Source organism: Mustela nivalis (assembly GCF_964662115.1).
Source record: "Mustela nivalis genome assembly, chromosome: 1".
Lineage (NCBI taxonomy): Eukaryota > Metazoa > Chordata > Mammalia > Carnivora > Mustelidae > Mustela > Mustela nivalis.
The window spans coordinates 131,156,210-131,172,345 of record NC_139020.1 but is presented as its reverse complement, the minus strand read 5'-3'; positions in this window follow the sequence as shown (position 1 = coordinate 131,172,345).

Here is a 16,136-nt window from a genome sequence, read left to right as displayed (position 1 = left end):
CTACAAATTTCGAGCTTTCAGTTTACAATTTGAAAATAATTTGCTTTCAAGTCCTGTGTTTTGTCTAGATCATCGTAGGTACTCCACAATTCTTGTTGAATGAATGAGTGATCCAACAAGATCCATGAGTGGATCTTTATCCTTTACTCAAGATAAAATAAAAACTTTATCAGATGTGCACCCAAAATTACACCCAGTCTTGATATGCTTTGCCACATACTATATGTAATCATATAATACAAATAAATAATAAAAACACTTGGTAGTCATCAAAAGATAATATTTATGATCTAACCAGGAAAAATCAGAGGCAGTCTGGAAGAAAATATTCTCTCTCCTTTGCCCTGGCAATTATTTACACTCAAATTCCTTCTGATTTAAAACTCTAAAAGTATTTTATTATTTTATTTATAATTAAGAAATAATACAGTACATGCTACTCTGGCTCTGATCCTGGATGGACATGGGGCATGTTAGCTATAGAAATGTGAATATGTATCATGAAATGGATAATAGTTCTATACCAATGCTAAGTTTCCTGATTTCAATAATTTTACTGTGGTTATGTAATGATCTTAGAAAATGTGGTTATGTATGATCTTAGAAAATACATGGTGAAATAGTTACAGATGAAGAGAAAAAAAACACTAAAATGTTCACTGTAAACAGTGTGGAAAATATAAGAAATTATGAAGAATATAAAAATCACCCACAATCCCATCACCCAGAAAAAAAAATCCCATCACCCAGTACAAAAAAAAAAGAAGACAATTTTGGAAATAGAAAGCTTTTCATTTCTCATTTAAGTATACTCCCACATCAGTGAATATTCTTAGAAAACCTGATTTTCAATGGTTACATAGTACCATGACCTGTTCATCAAGTACCTGTTATTGCATGCTGTTTCTATTTTTCATTATTGTAATTACACTGTGATAACTCATCCCATATCAGTCTAAGAGATTATTTCCTTAGAATGTTAAGCATGAGGCAATTAGTCCAAGAAGGAGCTTCTGCTTTTTCCAAATCACAGGTCTGATTAACAGATTAATTAGGTTGGTCAGAGACCAGTGGTAACTTAACAGTTCCAATGGTCTGGTGTCTCCCTGAGGTACCCACATAAAGATGGGTGCTCTCTCACACTGCACCCTTTTCCTTCCCAGGACTCAGTTTGCCATATTTCCACAGGGAGGCACTTAACACACTTCCATAATTATCCAACTTTCTCTATTTAAAACCCATTTTTCATCTCTATGAATTTAGTCATCCCTTTTTCAACACCAGAGCAAAATGTATACACGTGTTATATTGGCCTAGGGAGAGATCTGGCCCCATGCTGTCTGACTGAACTTTCTGTGGTAATTGAATGTTCTTTATCCTGCTGTCCAATCTAGTAACCAAAAGCCACATATGGCCACTAAGCTTTTGAAATGTGGCTAGTGTGAGTGAGGAACTGAATTTTTTATTCTACTTGATTTCAAGAAATTTAAATATAAATAGCCATATGTGTTCATGGTTCTTGTACTGGACAGTGAACCAGTATGGCCCTTGTTACTCAAAGTGTGGTCTCTGGACCAAAAGCATCATATTGCCTGGCAGCTTATTAGAAATGTGGAGCTATAGGCCCCACCTCAGACCTACTGAATCAGAACCTACAATTAACAAGAGATCCCAGGTGATTCATGTGCATAATAAAGTCTGAGTAATGCTGCCTTGTATCTAAAAGGATAAAGGCCAAAAAGTTACTGATGTTGTCTTCTGAAGTGAGGCATGAAGGGTAATGATACAATGGGAAAAGGACTTTGAGTTTTTCCCTTATACACCTGTATTATTTGAGTTTGATTCAACAAACATGTATTACTATTAGAGGGTATAAAGTAGTAAAGATAAAATGGATGATACAGAATGGGAAAAATATTTGCAAACCATATATCTAATAAGGGGTTAGCATCCAACATATATAAAGAACCCATACAACTCAATAGTAAAAAAGGAAATATTCCAATTTAAAAATGGGCAAAGGAGAGGTGCCTGGGTGGCTCAGTCATTAAGTGTCTGCCTTCAGCTCAGGTCATGATCCTAAGGTACTGGGGTCAAGTTCCACATTGGGCTTCCTGCTCAGTGGGAAACCTGCTTGTCCCTCTCCCACTTCCTCTCAAATAAATAAATAAATAAGATCTTAAAAAAAATTTTTTTTAATTTTAAAAAATGGGCAAAGGATATGGATAGACAGCTCTCCAAAGAAGGTATATTAAAGGCTAATGGATATATCAAAAGATGCTCAACATCACTAGTCATTAGGGAAATGCAAATTAAACCATGATGAGATATCATCTCATACCTGTTAGAATGGCCATAAAACAAAAACAAAAAACAAAAACAAGAGATAATGAATGGATGTAGACAAAATGGAACCCTTGTGCACTGGAACAGCCACTATGGAAATGAGTATGCAAGATCCTCAAATGGAATATTATTCAGCCATAAAAAATTAGAAAACCCTACCACTTGGTGCAACATGAATGGACCTTGAAAGCATTATGCTAAGTGAAGTAAGTCAGAAGAGAAAGATAAATACTGCATGATTTCAAAGGTGAAATCTAAAAAAAAAAAAAAAAAAAAAAAAAAGAACAAAAATCAAACCCATAGAAAAAGAGATCAAACTCGTGTTTTTCAGAGGTGGAGGGTTGGAGGGAGGAAATTATGAGAGGTAGTCAAAATGTACAAACTTCCAATGAAAAAGATAAGTAACTACTAGGGTTGTAATGAACAATATGACGACATAGGTAACACTTATGTATTTTATAAACACATACACACACATGGATGCATGCTCTTAAGAGAGTAAATCCTATAAGTTCTCATTGCAAGGGGAACATATCTTTTTCTTTTTTCTTTCTTTTCTTTTTATTACATCTATGACAAAATGAATATTAGCTGAACCTATTGTGGTAATCATATCCCAAGATATGTAAATCAAACCATCATACCACACACTTTAAATTATACAGTGAGGTATATCAATTATTTCTCAATAAAACTGGGGGAGGGGAGGAGGGTAAAAATTACCATATAGACTATGTATTAGTTAGTTTTAATGTTTAGTGAACTAGTGTATATCAAATAAACTAAATGCTTTTCCCTGGTGGGCAGAACACAACAGTCAAAGAGGGGTTTCTTAAAGGTAGACTTGGATCCTTTCTACTTATCTCTTCTAGTCCCTGGCAAAGCCTGCCATATTTTATTATAAAAATTAATTATATGTGTTCATATCCCATTGCCTGCCATAGCTGGCTCTAGATGTGGTTAATGAAATCTATCCTCTCTGAGCCAACAACCTAACCATTGGAATTGGTTTGTACCCAGCAAATGGATGTTGCCTACAGATTAACTGTAGGCAGTTTTAACACTGAAATCAGTATTTTATGAAAATTCTGTATTTTTTGGAAGTTTTTCAGCTAGAGAATGTATTTCCTTTCCATGTATGTTAATCTACAAGGAGAGAAAAATTCCAAGATGAAGTAATCTTAAAATCCAGGATTATTTGGGGGCATCCGGGTGGCTCAGTTAATTAAGTGACTCTTGATTTCAGTTTAGGTCATGATCTCAGTGTTATGAGATTGAGCCTGGTATGGGGCTCTAAACTCAGTGGGAGTCTGCTTAAGATTTTCTCTTCCTCGCTCCCCTTCTGACCCTCTTCTCTCTCAAATAAATAAATAAGTCTTAAAACAACAACAACAACAACAAAAACAACTACAGGCCTTTTTTTGTGGAGGGGGCAGAAACGGAGAGAAAGAAATACTAAAATTTTATCAATATGACCCTCTTAAAAGTCCTTATCAGGAAAATGTTATTAGTTATATCAAATTATAAAGAGATTTCTTCAATTATAAATTATATCTCTGAAGCCTTCAAACTTTTCTTGTCCATAATTCACAGTTTGAAAATAATTTTACACAAACATTCACATCCATACACACCACTGAAACAAAAATTTACCCTTACCCTTAGATGCCCTCCAATGTTTTTCATTGTGTTGTATATTATTCAATGTATTCTATTCTATTTCAGTGTTTTGAAAAATGCCTATTATAACCCTCCACACTGGTTTCTCAACCTGTTGACAGGTCAACACCTACATCTTACAAAAACACTTTTAAGGTAAGAGAGGAAGAGGAGAGAAGGGAAGGAGATGGGTGGATTGATTCAGGAAAGAGAAAAGGAAACCCAGGATACCCCCCAAATATCCAAGAGATAGGGGAAAGGAAGGAAAAATGTCATGAGTGGGCAGAAGAGTGAGGGGAAGAGGGATCCCAGTTCTATAATCTGACTGGCCCATCGGGGTCTGCTGGTTCTAAGGGACACTACTCTCACCCCCAGAAGACTCACCCAAACCCCCCTGCAGTAGGCTTGCAACTCTTATTCTGATGCCTATTACCTCTTAATCATCTGAGAGTGTGTTTTCTGATCTTAGATCATTCAGGAAGGCCCTGACTGGCTTCCTGCATCATAGACCCTCTTTCTCCACCCTTCCACATAAGGCTCCTTCTCCTTCGTTCACTTCTGTTTGGATATCTAACTTTCTCTTTGCCCTCATTTCTTTTCTCTCTCTAGCCTGGTTGTGCCTCTTGCCTGTAACTGCCCATTATAAGAGCAAAGTAAAATACTTTCTGGAGTTCAAAAATTCAATGGCATAAGAACTACACAATAGAAACAAACAATGAATCTTGGAACACTGAAAAAATAAAATTGAATTTTAAAAAAAGAAAAAAAATTTCAAGAATTCAAGTGGAAAATTACTGGGTGCTGTTTCTCAAACTCTGAGGGATTCCAGACCTTGGAGGAACCCTGTGAAGACCACCAAGGTGTTTTGGTTCCCATTTTAAGTCACACTGACCTGGGACTTCTATTGCCTGTGATTGTGAAAAGAGCTGATGTGATCCTGTGAAGCAATAGTGGGCAAAATGTGACATTCAAGAGAAAGGACAAACAACTGGAGAAGATTCTGCCAACGACAGCTCGGGAAAGGAAGGATGTGGGGACACAGTGGGGAGACTGGGTGAGTAGAAGTTTGCCAGCAGGAAGACTTAGCAGGTTGGATGGGTGCCCAGCCCCAGATAGCAGGGATCTAAAATTACCAATAGCAGCAGCAAGGGAGAAAAGAAAGGCGAGGTGTTTCCAAAGGAGAACCTCAAGTTAGTCTCTTGGCATCCTTAGACTGGACCAAGGTTTATAAATCTGCAGAAACGTGGGAATCCTGTTAAAACTATTCTGAAGGTAACCTTGAACCCACTTTCAATAGCTCTTGCAAAGGTAGAACAGGCAGATGAAATTGAAATTACTTGAAGAGAAAAAAGCACAGGAGAGTTTTGATGATGCAGCACTGAAGCCTGGTTCACATTCAGCCAGGAACAGCTTGCCAGCTTTGGCTGTTAGTCCATTTGCTCTACCCTTAAGACAGGAAATTACGTGTGGCCGAAAATACGCCCCCCTACAGCTCCATGAGTGAGTGCAGCTGTTCTGAGAGAATTTCCTGTATCCAGGCTAGGCACAGGAAGATTTGTGTAGTGCCAATACATTTGCTGAGCACCTACACTGTGCAAGGGGCACTGTTAAGCCTCTGTTAAGCCTTAAATGTGAGCAGATGGTGAGTAGGAGATATGCTGGCTCGGAGCTACAGTAGAAATGTAGCCCCCTTTGACCTCTTGACAAGTTCTCCTAACACTGCCTGTTGCCTGGTCAGCTCTCAAATCTCCTTCACAGGCACTGGGGGACTCTTTCTATGCTCACCCCCAGCCTACACCCCAGAACTACCCTCTTTTACTTGAGGAACTCAATATTGGCAGTTCTGACTCATCAGTGTGTGTGTGTGTGTGCGTGTATTTCAAAAGCTCAAGAACAGCAGGTAACAAATTAAGACTATTAAAATAGTTTTCTAGAAGATGAGTGAAGAAGGTGTTTATGATTCATAAAGTGCTATCCTGGATGTTCTTTTCTTCCTGAGTTCTTGAATCTCTTGCTTGATCCTGGATTAACAGGCTGTAAATAATGCATTTTCTTAACAAAAGAAGGAAGGAAGGAAGGAAGGAAGGAAGGAAGGAAGGAAGGAAGGAAGGAAGGAAGGAAGGAAAAAGAAAAAAGGAAGAGAGAAAGGAAGGAAGGAAGTTAGGAAAGAAAGAGATAAAGAAAGAAAGACAAGCAAACATGAAAAAACAAACAAACTTCCTTATTTCCCAAAGTAGGAAACACTTTTTCCCCCCCAACGTCTGGCAGAGGAAATACGGTTGCAAATGTTACCCAGCACTAAACCAGATTAATTTTCCATTCGAGAAGAAGAGTAAGCAACTTGGGCTAGAGGAGGCAAATTGCATGGCCCTATTATTTAGCACGTTTCAAATGAAAGCCAATACCGCTATTGAAGTGCTGGCTGATGGAGCGCTCTGTAATGCCCACCCACAGGTTGCTTGGCAACAACATTACATTGCTATGAACACTCCCCAGCAATAACTGACCCTGAATTTTAATTTTTGTGTTGATGCTTAAGTGGGACAAATAAATAAATAAAGGCGATCTCCCACTATTCATTTTGATTAATAAGCAACATGTGCAGAAGATTTGGGGGTGGCAAATAGAGCAATACAAAAAATTGGTAAAGCCTTTGTCTTTTTAGGAAGATTTTGATTAAAAATATGAAAAATCTGGGTAGGCTTGTGGAAAAAAATAAGTAAAATGGTAAGAATGGAAGATGCATTGAACCCAAATCCTAACATCTATATTGATATAAAGAATAAAATATTAACTTTTATTCTTTCTTAATGAAACAATATCTTTTCAAAAGTAAGAATAACACTAAATGTGCTTTGCATAAAAGGATGTGGGATGGCCACCTACACCGCTAGCATTACCCTCCCTTCTCACATGTAGAAATAATGATTTACATGCATAGTAACAAAAAGGGGCCAGGTTGACTTGGAGGTTCCACATCAACTGGTGGTTGCTGCTTTGTGTTTTGAATAAAAGAGTTTGAATGGAACATGTTCTAAGTAACTACTCACAGTGTCTATTGTCCTTTATTCACAACTTCTAAAAATATTTAAGTGTTCCTAATCTGGGGGCTAGCAAATATCATTATTACCATTTCTGAAATCGCCCTTTAGTTGATTTCAAAGATGAAAGGAAAGTGCTGCATACCTTGTATCTCTTCAATACGTATTAAGACTTTTTGCCTGGAAACTCAAATTCTTACCTGAAAACATTCTTTTAAATACTTACCAAAACAAACAAAGAATTAGGTTTCAAATTCTGCCCCCCCCCCCAGCTAATCAGCTGTGGAACTAATTAGGAGATAGCATGACCTAATTGAGCAGTTGTGAGCTAAATAAGATCACCTAACACAGTGCTGTCATAGGTATGTACTGAATTTCAACAATTATTGCTAAGTGGCCATAAAGTATAGTATTATACTTTACTTTAGTGAGTATAATATAGTGAGGTATAGTGAGGCTGTGATGTACTGCCCAAATCTCCCTTTGGAAATGAAGGAGTTATTCTCCTAGCTTTGGGGAATGCTGCCACAAGACAGCCTTCAGCCATGAGCTCTCTTTGAAAACTGCCAAGCTGAAAAACCCAAGATCATGTCTAGCACAGTGTGAAACCAATCAATGGCCCTCCTAGGGATTTAAAAGTTCAGCCCCTTCACTCCAACCTCAGACAGCTCCAGAGCCATCCCTGCTCCAGAGTTCCCCATGGAGTTAGGTAAGGTCTTTGCTGGGCCTACATCATGGCTCAACCCCTCTCTGTGTCTGTCTACACTTGCCTCCTTGTCTTCCTTTTTTGCAACCATCGATTCCAAGGACCAGTTATTCCTAATAAACATCTTGCATGCCAATCTGTATCCCGGCAAGCCAGTCTGCTTGGGAACCCAACCAACCATAATTAACCATTACAAATACATTTAAGAATAAGAGTGTAATATAATTGCATGTGAAAAGAGGAAGTTACGTAACTCAACATATGGAATGATCTCAACTATGACAAGTTATATTCATGAGTGTGTATATGGTTGGAAAACTAGAAAGTACAAGATTAGCAGTATCTCTTACTGGCTGGTGGTATTAGAGTTGCATTTCATTTTCTTTATACTTTTCTGTGCTTTCCAAGTTTCCTACAAGGAACAAATTTCCTTTTCCATCAGAAGGATGGATCTCCCAAGGGCTGGGCTACATCTTCTACTTGACTTGTCCTGAGTAGTTCAGCTTTCAGATAGTTATGAATGAGAATGGGTCAGTTTAGAATACTCCTTGCCACCATAACTAGTCAGTCCATTACCATATTTTTAATCACTGGAACCTGTAGTTCTCCAGCTTTAGCTAAGGAATCTTTTCTTCAAACACAAGCATCTAAATCATACATTAAGCATTTAAAATCAGCACTTCTCTGATGAAGCCAAGAATGATAATAGGTGGGGAGGATGCAAAAGTTAGAAGCCTCTGCCCCTTGATCAAGTCTCTCAAATGTCTCTTGGAAAACTCTGAACCAGAGTTAGGACTTTTAGATATCATAGAGCCATTACCTTCAATCTTGATAATAGGATTTGAAGGGTAAGACATGAACTCTAACTTTATGGTTGGAAAAACCATGTTTGGTTGGAAAAAGCACATGTAAGGAATAAGAGACCAAGAATGGTAGACTTTTTGTCACTGTAAGTAAGTGCAGTCCAGAAAAAGATGAGAAGTCTTTAGGCTGGAATCACCAGAAAGGGTTTCATGGAGGAGGTAGGTCTTGGCTGCATCTTGAAGAATGATTACAATTGAGCAAAGCAGAGGGCAACAGAGAGATCATCCTGGATGAGGACAGTGGCCAAAGCACAGAAGGGAAGTGAGTATTGGTCTTTAAGTGCAGTGGATAGTGCACTTCTTCAGCTAAGGCTATACTTTGAAAATAAGAAATATGGCCGAATCAATGTTGTGAATGAAATATTTGAAGGGAAACCAAGAAGTGGAGTTTTGACTTCCTCTTCAGGTAAAAGTAGTTCCTTGGAGGTCTGTTAAATAGCTTTGTCTGACTGTGATACACAAAGGGAGAAGTAGGTGGAAGGCACACTGAGAAGAGGCTGTGAGCTCACATAGGGTGCCATGTCCCAACCTGACATGGATTCTGGCATGAGTGGACATGTTGAATTTGAGTACAATGACACTGATTTTTCTCATGCTGATGAAAAAAAAAAAATCAGTTACATCACATACAAATGGCTGCATTGTTCTTTTCTGGAAAATTTTCTTTAATATCGTTATGTGTCTTTTCTTCCAGTGCACCACTGACAATGTTCTCATAGCCAAAGAGAACAAGTGAGGTGTGAGCCAGAAAGCTAAGTGAGTGATTATCTCAGAGGCTGAGCCCTCCGTGGCTTCTGCCTTACTGAGCAAACAAGATCTTTACCAATTCTGCCCGGCATGATCAAGAATAACCCTAGAACTTCCCTCATTATATGGCACCCAATAAATGAGTAAGTGGAGAGATAGTGGGTACCATAAAATTATGTATGGAGTTTCTCAATCTCACGTATGCCTTTCGGTTCATTAGATTATAAGCAAATGACGTGTGTTGATGGCTTACTACTTGCTAGGTATTTTGTATGCATCACATTTAATCCTTGGCACTCTGCCAGGGAGGTATTTGCACTCCCATTTTGCAGACACTGGACATTTTGTGGGCATTTGTCTCTCTTCGCCAAAATATTGAAACATTTGCTTGGGACTTTTGTTTTATTTTTTAAAGATTTTATTTATTTATTTGAGAGAGAGAGAATGAGAGAGAGAGCATAAGTGGAAAAATGTCAGCAGGAGAAGCAGACTCCTTGTCAAGAAGGTTGCCCAATGCGGGACTCGGTCCCAGGACTCCAGCATCATGACCTGAGTGAAAGGCAGTCGCCCAACCAACTGAGCCACCCAGGCACCCCAGGATTTTTATTTTAAAACAAATAAGTAATTCCTCCTTCTCTTTATCCCAGTAAATTTAAAGGTTTAGACAATAGGACTTGTCTTTATAATTAACGGCAGACCAGCTGTTCATTAACAGGGCTCTTTGTCCTTGCATGGCATTAAACTAGGTGCTTTGGGAAAGAAAGTGCATCCTGGTGGATGCAATCATTGGCCTAAATTGCTTGCTCTGGATTTAGATAAATACTCAATGCATAGAAAAACACTAAATAGCAGTTCAAGGAGGAACAATATAGGGTCCAATGACCTTACATCTAGGAGCCACCTTTCAAACCACAAATCAACAGGTATTTCCTAAACCTCAAATATCCAAAGCCAGTAAGCCATCTTTGTCTATGTTTCTGCCACATCTCTTTCCTGCTCAGTTAAAACTTAGTAAGTTTTCCTTTTTATTACTTAGCTTTCCATTTCCTCTTTCATTGACCTATTTCTAGTCCTTCTCATCTCTCTCTCTCTTTTTTAAAGGTTTCATTTATTTATTTGGCAGAGAGACACACAGCGAGAGAAGGAACACAAGCAGGAGGAGTGGGAGAGGGAGAAGCAGGCTTCCAGAAGAGCAGGGAGCCGGATGCGGGGCACAATCCCAGGACCCTGAGATCATGACCTGAGCGGAAGACAGAAGCTTAACCACTGAGCCACCCAGGCGCCCTGATCCTTCTCATCTCTTGTCTGGATTCCCACAACCTGGTGGAGTATCCCAGCAGAGATGGCTGCCTCCTCCAATCCAGTGTTTTAACCACGGCCAGACTCTACTTGGCAAAATACTGCCTGCATGATTATATTCTTCTGCTCACAACCCTTCTATGGCTTTCACTGTCTGCAGAATAAAGTCTAATCATCTTGAACTGGCATTCAAGTCCTTCAAAAATCTGACCACAGCCCCATTTCCAATCTAAGTGCCTACAGATATTTTTATTTCATCTAGAGTAACTGCTTCCTGTTTTCCAAGGGTGCTGTACCAATTTCTGTCTCCTTGGCTTGGCACCACTTATGCCTCCTGTCCTGTCAAAGTCAGGCATTGGGTCTTTTATCAAACCCACTCTGGTCTCACAGCATTTCACTGTGTTGTTTTCTCACAACTTGGACTGCTGTTTAATGTCATTCCATATACTTAGTATCTATCTAACTCAATTGGAAACAATTTGGGAGCAGGCTTTGCTATCATCCCCCTAGCCCCTAAGTTTAGAGTTCACATAGGATGCCTAGCTATTCAGTAGCTGTTGAATTAAAAAAAAAAAAAATTAAGAAAGTAAAATTTTACTGTCTGAAAGTAAACTTATTGTTTACATTTCCTAATTTTTGTATTTAATTCCACAACATTCTCCTTGCCTGAGTTCTGGATTTTGCCATCTCTGGGTATCTCTATTACAATTTGCAATTCAAAGTAAAAAAAACTTAAACTGTAAGTCAATGCTGTTCAATGGAATCTTCTATACCTATCCTTGCTGTACAGTTTGTTAACCCTTAGCCACATGAGGCTTTGGAGCACTTGGAATGTGCTTAGTGCAACTAACTTTTTAAATTTATTTCATTTTTATTAATATAAATGGTCACACATTGGCCACATATTAGCCATTATTATAAATGGCCATATATTGTATTGGATATTACCTACCTCAGTATTCACAGACAAAAGAGAACAGAAGATAGACAATATCAGCCCCAGAGCTTTTCAGTAACCACTCTAAATTTTTAAGTATTCTGCAACAGTACTGAGGAACGATGTCATGAGTTGCCTGGCCTTTTTCACCAATATAATATGCCGTTTTGGCCAGGACTATATGCCGGCTGTCTGTTGACCAAATATTCCTATTTTTGTGCTCTACTGGAATTCCAGAAGCCTGCCTCAGGTGATCTTACAGGGAGATAGAATAAAATTCTCCCACCTCACACTCCCTAGTAACTAGAGGTGGTCTTTTAAAACCAGCTTATCCCGGAGAGTCCCACTTGATGTATTCTGTCAAAACCCCTATTTCCATCTTTATGTGTGTTTTCCTATTTTAGATTCAAGGAAAAACTTTATGAAAAATAATACAGTTACCTGTCATTATATGTGTTCATGGAAAGCAGGCAGAGCAAAAATAAATGATGTTTACTTGTAAGTCCTACTTGATACAAATACATTCATCCTTACCAAACTATACTGGTCAATATATGGTCAAGTTGGCTAATGTCAACTTTAACTCTTAATAAAAATCACAGGTAACGTTTATTGGATGTTTACGATTGCTGGAAGTAATGTGTATGTACTATGTAAGGCTCACAAGAACTCTCTGAGCAGGTACTGCTATCATCCCTACTTTACAGATGAGTAAGTTGAGGCACAGAGAGGTCAGAGGATGTGCCCAGGTCAATGCAGCTAGCACACAGCCAAGCCAGGAGTTGCACCCAAGAATTTTAACTCCAGAGTCTGTGTCTGTGCTCTTACCCACTCTGCTCCTCTCCTGCTGAGCCCAGTCTGAGGTATGAATAGTCGTTCATTTCATACTCCATATATAATTAGGAAAAGGAACTCGTGTAGTAGACCCTGTACCAACTGTGGAATGGAAGATCCATGACCTCCTTCCTGGAGCTGGGGGTTCATAGCCTAGGACTTGAACTCAATCCTAGTGAGTAGTCATCCACTACCAAGTTTGCTGTGAAGATCTTATCACCTACTTGGCAGGAAAGGATTACGAAGGAAACAAGACCTTTAAGCAGAAGGACGTGTGTCAGGCTTGTGTTAGGAATGTGTTTCTCAGAATACCAGGTTTGGGGCTGAGTCTTAAAGAGTGACTTAAACTCTCCATAGAATTAAAGGTGAGCCTAAGGCCATTTCACAGCTATCTAACAAAACCTCAACTTCTCTCAACCTCCCTACTCCTTATGTGGCCCACATGGGATGCCCTCTCCCAGGAGTGAACCTTCCCACCTCCCTACGTGGCTAGTTTTTTCTAGTTATCACTGAGGATTTCTGCCACTCCAAGTGTGGACCTCAGACCAGCCTCGTTGCAGAATCTCATGCTCCCCTCCAGACCTGTCGAATAAGATCCTGCATTTTAGTAATATCCTCAGGGGTTTCTTATGCCTATTAGTCTGAGAAGTACCAAGATAAGACACAGTTAGGGCTTGTCTCTTTCTAGAGCGGCCCTCCACAGGCACACCTCCACACCCTCGTCCCTACCCCCAATCCTTGAGATTCTTCTCCAGGGAGTGCCCACAGTCCTCTGGTCTTCAGTCCCCCCACTGAGGCTTGTTGACTCTCCACCTCCTCCCTGGTTTCCTGGAGGGCAGCTATGGTGTCTCATTTCACTTGCTTTCTCTAGCACTTACGACAATACTGAGTGTCAGCTGAATGAATGAGTCAGTGGCTCTGAAGAAACAAGAAGGCACTCCTTGAAAAGTTCACGTCATTTTACTGGGAGCCCATCTGGAACTATGAGCTTGGCCTTTCTCCCTCCCAGAGACGGGAGAATGACTTCGACTTCTCTGAACTCAACCTACCTTCTAGCCTTCCGGTCTGAGCCAGGGCTGGGGCTTCTCAGAGCCTTCTGCTTTTAACCAGCCTGGTCACAGAACCCAGCAGGAAAGCCCCAGCAAACAAGGGCGGGCCTTCTGTTGCTAAGCACAGGCACCTCAACAAAAGCGGGGTACTTCCTGTGGGGCCCAGCCCGGTCTGGCAGCCCACCCCACAAGGGGGTTCCCCAATGCTTAGAACCCGAAGGCCTTTCCCCTGTTGCTCAGGCTTCTGCAGGCTCCGCGTGGGGGTGGAGGGGCACACCCTGCTCTGCGGGCAGCCTCAGAACCTCAGAGTCAGTAGATGCTGGGGCCACCTCAGATCCACTGGTCTAGTCTGAAAGACCCTACAAACAGCAGAAGGGGGCTCTGAACCTGCCTCTTGTGTCTTCTCAGAGAGTGACTGTCCCCTAATTTGCCTCAAATGCTGACTTGGGGGAGTATCTCTGTTCTCAAAGAGCATGGAAAAGAGATACTCCTTAGTGTCTTTCTTTTGTTAGGGTTTTTTTTTTGTTTTTTTTTTTTTTTAAAGCATTTTTGGTGGCTACTTGAGGTTGGGTAATGCCCAAAGCTGTGCCAATCTCCTTGTGGTATTTTTTTCACTTTGTAACACATGCGACCGCAGATGCTGCCACAAGCATCACGTGGATTACTCCCCAGAGCCTGGAGGAAGACACACCTCTTGTTTCCCTCTGACCACTGGTTGCCTTTTTCCCTTTCCTGCTTAAATTACTGAGCTGTCAGAACCAAAGGGAGTAGAAAAAAGAAGAAGGAATTGGCCAATTAAAAAAAAAATTACTAAGACAAATTGCTTTTCCATTTTTCTTTAACTTTTAGAAGCATTTTATTTTTTATGCAATCCTTCTACGTGCTGATTGTAGAAAATGAGGAAAATACAAAGCAGCATTATTTAATAATAATGCGACAATACAGAGGCCCATTCTCAATATTTTGGTAAATTTCTCACTAAATATTCGCAGCCCTGGGATAATGTGAGTTTCGACGGTAGGTGACTGGGAACAAGTGGTCATCTACTTGCACTTTGGGAACTTTGTAACAATAAAAAACCTAGTTTATGCAGTTTGGAGTTTGATCCCTACTCATAACATTATGGGAGGGAGGTGTTATCATATTTATATAGTTGAGCTAAAACTATATGCATTTTTGTTTGCTTGTTACTATTATTATTTGTTATTATTGCTTTAAAGAATATAAAGGGCATTAACCCATGTTAACTTTTTTTTCAATTTTCTAATTTGTCAGATAAGTTTAAATGAGATTATAAGTAAATTAGGAGTAAGTTAGGAGGTTGCTAATCTGTCATAAGGCTTAAATGAAATAACATATTCAAAAGTGCTTAGCCTCGGGCCTAACCTATAGTAAACTCTTCATAAATGGTAGGTATGGTCATAGATCATCACTAAAATCTCATTTTAGGGGCCCCTGGGTGGCTCAGTTGGTTAAATATCTGCCTTTGGCTCAGGTCATGATCTCAGGGTTCTGGGATCAAGCCCTGCACCAGGGCTCCCTGCTCAGAGGGAGTCTACTTCTCCCTCTCCCCTGTCCTCCTCTCTTCTCTGCCCCCCTTGATCCCAAGATCACAGATGGCTATGTCTGGCCGGAAGCTCCTCGGCTCTCCCTCTTCAGAGTTCCCTGCCCTAAGAGAATGTCACTACCTGAACAGTCCACGGTGAAGCTGAGAGGACAGGATGGGGTAAGACAGCAACCGCAGCTGTGCTGCTACAGGGAGTCACCGGTAGTCAAAGCTCGATCCCTGGTGTCTCCAACCTGACCAGGTGGGCAGAGCTTAGGGCAGCCACCTTCCCTCTAGTGAAGTGTCCTAGGACATCTGACTTGCCACCAGGTCTTTTTGACCAGACATACCCTAGCTAATGGATGTCCAAACACCAGAATGTGAGGCCAACCTTCCATCTGAGTTAAACTTTTGACAAGGGAACAAACTTCAAATTGATGTGTCAGTCACGTAGCTAGCTGTAGAGCTTGCAACTTACTAGCGACAGCTGCCCAATGCCATGTGAAGTAACAGACTGGTTTTTGGTTTATTTCTTCCTTCAGTTTTAATGTTATGTAATGTATTTAAACCCTTATTTAAATAAAACTTGTTTTCAGAAAAAAAAAATAGGATCTTTTTGTAAAATAAACAAAATCTCATTTTAATGCCAGCATAACATTTCATTCCAAGTAGCATATTTAGCCATCCTCTTATTATACTGAACTTATTTCCAATTCTATTTAAAATTATAGCATTATAACAGATATCTTTGAATATAACTTTTTGTTTGTTTTTTTAAAAAATACTATTTCTTTAAAATGGATGACTACACTGGATGATACGAACATTGGAAAGGCATTTTATTACATTTTGGCAAATAGTTTTCTAGTAATTGTACCAAATTTCCCACCACTCAAGAGTGGAACTATTCACTTTTCTGCATCCTCACTAGCTGTAAATTTTCTTATATTTAAATCTGCTGATTTTGGTAGGTGAAAATTGGATTTCATTGTTATTTATTTTGTCTTTTTAAAAATTGCCAATGACATTGAAATACTCTTTCATATTCATGTACCATTTGTATTGCCTTGTCTATGAATTACAGATAAGAACTTTGTAGTAAAACATAT